We start from the raw sequence: 7398 nt of genomic DNA on the forward strand, positions 1-7398 counted from the left end.
GTTCGAACTTGCAACCTGAGGTGAGACACCTCACATGACTGATTTATGCATTTACCGAGCATAAATTACATCTGGCGCATAATCTGCTTTTACAAGATGACAAACAATAAGTTACTCTTGCTTTCTCTCTGGGGCATTTGGCTCTTCTGAACACATGCACATTGTGTGGCACAGCTGTGTGGATGTAGCTGGGCACAGTTGTTATTCAGCATCAATCTGTTTTTATGGTCCTGTACTATTATTGTTGTAATTTATAATTAGCAAATAGCCAAACTATTGGGTTGATCAGCTCCATTTTAAACAAAACATACTGACAGATTTCCCTGTTTATCGCTAACAAAGAGATGGGTACATCATTTCAGATTCCGAGAAACAGCTGTGGAACAGAACAAATGCTGAAGACAGAAAATCTACAGACCCATACCTTTTTTATTAAATGCCATGTACTAGCCCTTTCTGCAGTGAATACCATTATTACCAAAAATTGTAGCCTGAAAAAATAATTGGGAGATATTTACAAGAAAGTGCGCATAAAAATATTTTGCCACTATGTAGGACATAACTAAAAAACACCAGCTATACAAAAACCAATGACAATTCAAATCTACATAAAACTCCCTATGAATGGCAGTATATTCAAACCTCTAGTACAAATAATTAAAAAAAGTTGTTTCGAGAAGCATTTCCCCTTAATAAGTGGGTGTTAGTGTTTCTACAAAAGGGTTAGAAAATGCCTTCAGGCATACCATAGGGAGTTTTATAAATAGCACATGCACGCATCTGCCTAAAAAGCCCCACGCCCTGCTTGTATTCCTTAGCCATTTTTCTGCATTCTGTTGTATGTCATCGTTTGGATCCCTTAACACTGAGTGCGCAAAACCAAAAAACAGCCTATTAATACACTGAATTTTTAGCCTGTAGAGGGGTTGTGTGGCAATGGGGGCAGCCAACTCTAGTGTGAGAACAAACAAATATTTGTTCTCGCGTTAGTGAAACCAGTCAAAATATAATCTCACAAATTTGGAAATGAATGCACAAAGAACCTTGCTGATTGTCACATTATTGTCCCGAACAAGATCTTTTGGTGTTTACAATTCCTAGTTTAATTCACTTTCCTCTAGTAAATGGGCTCTGACCTAGAATACTCAGTGTAGGAGACTAACCCAGACCTGGAAGCCAATGTTTAAATCTGAAATAAAGACATTCATCCCCCGACCGCATGGCACTGCTTCGTCATCAGAAGAAGCATGCATACATGGACATATAGTTCGTAAAATTATTTATACATGATCTGTAGCATTAATCTTGCATTAACAAATTCTGAAAATTAGGAAATACATCTGCTATTTAAAGCACTGCTGTAAACCTGTGTGTTTGAGAAATGCAATACTCAAAAGGTGTAATACAACCAATGAGTGCATATAACCTATGCTGCCTTTGACATTCGTCTGTGTGGCAAATAAGCACTGAGAAATGCCAAGGGTATCATAGCTTTCATGTCTCAAACCTTGCATGCGAGTACCAGTATCTTTGCAGTGAAGGGAAGTCACATTGTTACCAGACTTATGAGGGGAAGCCATGTTTCTCTAGATCAATATTTTCTTTCTTGTGCTCCTATATCCTTGAGTTTTTCAAAAATAACGGGTGCTTGAGATAAGTACTCTATATTGCTCTTAAATTTATCCTGCACCAGAGCCTGTGTTATGTTACATTTCTTGAACACATTGCAGTGCTGTAGATTATAAAAGGAAGAAAAAATGCCTTAAGTTGGCATTTTGGCCTTCTGTACAACAAGAATTAAGAACCTATCAATTACATCCACAAGTACAAAAGAACTATGAGAAACGGGGCATAAAGACAGGTATACATTATAATAGCTGGAGTTGATGGTCAGAACTCTACGAGAAAGGAACTATTAAAAACTAGGTACTAAAGAAACATATGAATTATAATAATGGAAATATTTGCAATGAATTTGAAGAGACAAATAGAATGTCTGTTCAAATCACTCCACCCCAACATTCATCCATGGTTCGATAAGTGATCGATAAGATAAGAAACAGCTGGTGATGCTGTTTGGATAGATGGAACACGTAGAGGGGTCACCAAGTGTTGCGCGATGGTTGCACAGCAGGTTTCCTTGATCTCCGGACTCACTTGACAGTGATGCGTTGAGCCTGGTTATACGTAGTTCACAAGAGGCCTGGCCCGAGTATGTGGCATGGCTTGGGTAAAATTTCAAGGCAACCTGAAAAACACAGATTCAAATATATAAGCACCAAAATATTCTGCACCATAGGGCAAATCTGAAGTTTACCATCTGCACATAGCAGATGATGAAAACAGACACAAGTCACCAGACTCAAGGTATATAAATGTGCAAAAGTGTAAATGAATGTGAAAAGCTGCTTGTAGGATGAAATCCTTCATTTTGTCTTTTCTAGATCAATAATAGTATCTTAACATAAAATCAAGTGTACACGACCCTCCCTATTTGTGTCAGTAGGCTATTCCATGCCAGCTGTTCCAACCTGGCATATGACCACTTGGAATTTCTTTTTGAAAACTGGGGGCCCTTCAATATAGAACAAATCTCAATTTCACACAATACTTAAAGCAAAAAAAAAATTTCACTGGCGTAAACACTATGTCACATTTTGTGTAACGCACCAAATATGCATCATAAGATGGCATAGCCAAAAAAAATTAGTTCCTTCGTTAAGAGGGCCAAATTTTTAACGACAATGAAGAGAGGCCTTACACCAAAAACTTAACTGCTTATTAGCCACTGCTCATTTTATTATGGCCGATTAAAAATGGACCAAATGGCTTATTAACTTTATTTTCACAAAAGTGACCTACAGCAAAAGCAGTAAATTTATGTAATCCATGTGTTTAGGACTTGTGCTGTGTGCAAGAACTGGTTTCAGAAAGATAAAATATGCAGCAGAGCAGAGAGAGGAGGATGAACTTGGAAAAGAAGTCAGTTTTGGTGTACGTTTATCGGCCTACTTACCATTGAGGCAGCCCTAGTAAATTTATGCCAAATACCATGTATGAGAGTACACTGTATTGTTTTTAAATTGGTAAAGCTTTATCAAAGTAGTTTTTGTGTTACACAAGAAAACAATTTTACATTGGTCTCTTGTAGTTTCAAAATTTGCATCGCGTTTCGTCTAATACACACAGCCTCTTGGAAGCTAAGACAAAATGCATAGACTTGAGCATCCCTGCACAGACAGAAGAGAGTCTAAACTGCTTCGAAGTTACTTCTTTCATTGCTGAGTGGCTACAAGCCACTTCACTCAAAAAGACTCAGCTTAATTACAGGTATTTACCTGAATATTTCTGTCTGCTGTCAGCCTGCTTGGCATCATCACTAAGGCTGCCAACTCCCTAGTGGACGTGGTCGGGACATGGTGGTGGCAGGATGCAGTGGCAGAAGCCGCCAAAGGCTTCCAACTCCCTAGTGGACGTAGTCGGGACAGGGTGGTGGTAGGACGCAGGGGTAGGAGCCGCCAGAGTGTACCTGCAACAAATTTGCACAAATGTTCGTAGTTCAACCACGTCACGATTTACAATAAAAATTTAGCTGTCTGTGTAACATGGCTACCAATACAAATAAAGGCAAACAGTTAGGTCCTACTACACAACTAGAACCCCGCCAAAAAAGAAACGGTACTTAAAGGGACACTAAAGTGAAACAATAAATCAATTTAGACTAATGAAGCATTGTTTGAGAACCCTGCAGGCAGTCCTTTCAAAAAAATAGTTTGATTATTAGATGAGAAAATGAAGGCCCAAGTATCAGTATTTGAATTTCGTGCCGAAACCCCAGCGCCGGTACGTAAGCGTGACGTCAGGGATTCTAAAGTATGTTTTCGCATTTGGGCTGTGTTGGCTGAATAAAGGTTCCCGAAACTTCCCATGTTTGTTATTTGGTTCCTCTAGAACACAATGTAGTCAATCTGTACCGCTATATATAATTAGTAGGCCCTAGAAGATGCCATCAAAATCCAAGACATCACAGCCCCCAGGTACGGGAACTTAAGTAGGCGTCTACACCCGTATTTAGTTCCTGCGCTTTTCGTGGCTTGCCAAACGTCTTATCGTTGTAAGAGTGGTGTTTTTGGTGTTGTAGAATGGTAATTCACTGATGCAGCAGAAATCATTTTTCACTTTAGTGTCCCTTTAAGTTTATGAAAATACAAACAATGAAAAAAAAAATGTGCAACCGATTTGTGCATGGAAGCTCGGTTGAAACCTGAGCTCATACCATCAAGTGATCTGCTAGTCAACTGCAAGCCTGCCACCTTAAAATGTTATTGTAAATTTCTTTACATGCATTATGTAAGCTGCATTAATACAAGTACAAAATCTCTTAACATAAGTAAATCACCAAGCTAATTCAATTAACGAATTCCAGTGGTCGTTAATGCAACAAAGTGCAAGCTCGGAATGAAGCTGGCCAAACTGGGTAGTGAAAAATAACAATGTGGTTCTCTACATCTTGTTTTTCTGGCTTTCACTCTAGCGTTGGAATATACAAGAATTTTGACATTCCTGATATTTCACCCAGCTAATTTCTATTCTATAATGCATAATACTTGAGCAAGAGCAATACTGCTTTCTTTTAACCGTAAATAGTGATAGAACAAGAAAATTCACTGGACCCAACGTTTTGAGAAAAATCTCTTTGTCGAAACATTGGCTCCAGCGATGCTCCTTGTTCTATGGCTCTTCATCACGTCAAGTCTCTCTTCCTGTGTACCTCTGTACTTTCAATGTTATGTCAATGAAATTGTAATAACAGATCATTAGTAAATGTAGCTGATGAGGAATTTGGGCTTGTTGGTAGATAACGACAGAGTAACTGCGCAACATAGAGATACGGACAAAGGAGGCTTGTGTGTGTTGTCTTCTCCAGCCATGTCTCCCCTTTGGGCGATTACTCTGTCTCAATGTAAAACTATTACCCTTTGCACAACAATACTAAAAGGCATAAAGACAGGAAAGCGGACACAAAAATTACAACAGATAGCATCATATGCTAATGAGAATTGCAAAAGTGCCTGCTACAATTTGTCTCACCCATAACGTGCTGGATAAGATGGCGACTTCTGGCTGTTGCCATTTCTTGAATACCTAAAATAAAATATATATAAAAATTATAAAAATACACAGGACAACAGCAGTAGCCGAGGACATAACGCATTGTTTAGTACAAGAAGGTAAACTAATATCTGATACACGGCAGACGAAATTTCCTTTATTAAGTTAGTAGAAAAATATACCACACTTCATTTCATTCAATACTGTCAGCATTTCTTGGTACAAGAAAAAAGGTATTTCTGCATGGAAGCAGCAAAATAATAAATGGCCTTCTACTTTTACAAAATATGCTGCAGCGACTACGCCAAATACAGCTGTATATACTTAAAATTGTTGTATGCACATTACAATAGCCAAGACAGGATAAACTTGGGTTCATATGCAGCTCACTGGAAGGTACAACTTTGCAATCAACTCATTTCTGCTTGGCAAATATACGCACTAACATACAACTACAAATAAGAGGATCCTTTTTTTCATAAAACGCCGGACTCAATATAAAAAAACCGAGTAGCAATATTACAATTTCACCACATAACACAGCCAGGTTTTGTAAGCCTAGTAGGATTTACTATATAAATGCTGCAGCAAGTTCATGCTTTTAAATATTTACAACTGTGAAAATAAAGATTACGTAAAAATAATACATTATATATATAGGCTTAAATTGTAAGCTAATGTGTTTTCTACTTACAGCCAAATGCACATAAAATTTGTTCAGTTTCAGCGCTTTTAAAGCGCTGTGTCTGTTCGCTTGAGCTTTACCGCTCTTAAAATATCTGTGCTCCCACATCGCCCGACACTGCCATACAGCGTTGTTGCGCTTTCATTATTTGCCGTAATATACCCAAAGCGCTAGTAAATCTTCAGAATACACAAGCTGTCTTTTCGACTACCTGTCTTCGCCAGCGAGAGTCACACTGGTGCGAATATTGTATCTACACTTCAAGTTACGCAGTACTTGATATTCTACGGATTTTTCGATGCGACAGGCCACTCGTCACTAGAGTGGTTAAGAAAGGTGTTTCTCCTGGCAGTACAGCTTTGCAATAATTTCAGATGCTCTCCTGAGGATTCCGTCTGCCAGTAGTATTTCCGCATACATACGCGCACGCATGCCTAAGAAACGTCTGTGAACTGCCAAGAGAAACGTGGCGGAAGATGCAGCCATACCGGAAGGGCCGAGTACGCGCCGTTTGTAAACTCGGAACAAAAGCTGATATGCTTACCTGAGACGTTAAGAGAAATATGGCACAGGTCACTCCCCGCTGGTAGTCGTTCGTATGCATCTGGTCGTCTCTGTCCGTTGCGATCTCCCATATCACAATGAAAGATGCAGCGCAAACCGCAGCACTTCGGGCGCTTGTGACGGTCCGGCGAGCTACACTTGCTCGATGTCGGCAAAGACGAAATCGGCGACACGCTGCTGCTGGCGGTGGTCCCCCTCGTCGCAATCACACAGCACGGACAGAAGCTCCCACCGTAACTTGCCGCAACGCCTGGTTGCAGTCGCCCCTAACGTAGCGATTTCAGAACCACTCAACGACAATGTACTCGCGCGTAGTGTTCTAGAAGGAGGTAGTGCGCTCACATGGTGGCGGCGCTTGATGCACTTCGTGTCGCCGCCGACAGGTGGCGCGGTTCGCAGCGTCACCTGAAACTCGCTGCCTTGTCGGAGTAGAACGGGTACCGCGCATTGCTGCAGTTCCCGAAAGAGATGCAACACTCACGATGTGCAATGCGCGATACTTGTTCTGGTGCGTCTTATCAGTGTACAGAGAAAATAATTACCGCCGCTGTGGCTGATCTACCGAGCGTAGGCGATGTCTTGTACCGGAAGCGCGGATGAACGCGCCTGGCTATTAGCGCATATAGAGGGAGCAAAGCAACGGACGATCCTCTTTTATTTCCTGCTATTAAAATGTGCAATGTGGTTTCGCTAATGCAGCAGTCATATTGGACAGAATTTTAGCATTGCCTTTTTTTTCGTAATCGCTCGCCTGCAGCGGGAATGCGCGCTACAAAGCAAAATTTTTTCCACGACACTTAACATTACATAATCGCTTTTTCGAGTGTTAAGCTCATGATTTATATGCATGACATCGTTCGCACTGTTAACACGACACAGCATATAGAAAGGAAATATAAAATCCAGGTACATTTATGCAATGTTTATTTACAAAGAAACGAGGAAGGAATGTGGACCAGAAAAATCAGGCACAAGAAGGCTGAACGGAGATGTTTACAAATTGATATAAACATGCACCTGCAGACTTGCCTCAGGAA

General features: G+C 40.4%; 1 long non-coding RNA gene across 1 annotated transcript; it reads right to left on the reverse strand.

The window, feature by feature from the left end:
• Window positions 1-1959: 1959 nt before the first annotated feature.
• Window positions 1960-6649, reverse strand: LOC126533696 (uncharacterized). The gene is made up of 4 exons (XR_011895849.1): window positions 6342-6649; window positions 5092-5145; window positions 3339-3529; window positions 1960-2248 (listed from the first exon to the last, which is right to left on the reverse strand). It is a non-coding gene; the product is annotated as an uncharacterized lncRNA (long non-coding RNA).
• Between the last annotated feature and the right edge of the window lie 749 nt (window positions 6650-7398).

The sequence above is a fragment of the Dermacentor andersoni genome, chromosome 7, assembly GCF_023375885.2.
Source record: "Dermacentor andersoni chromosome 7, qqDerAnde1_hic_scaffold, whole genome shotgun sequence".
In the NCBI taxonomy this organism is placed as follows: Eukaryota; Metazoa; Arthropoda; class Arachnida; order Ixodida; family Ixodidae; genus Dermacentor; species Dermacentor andersoni.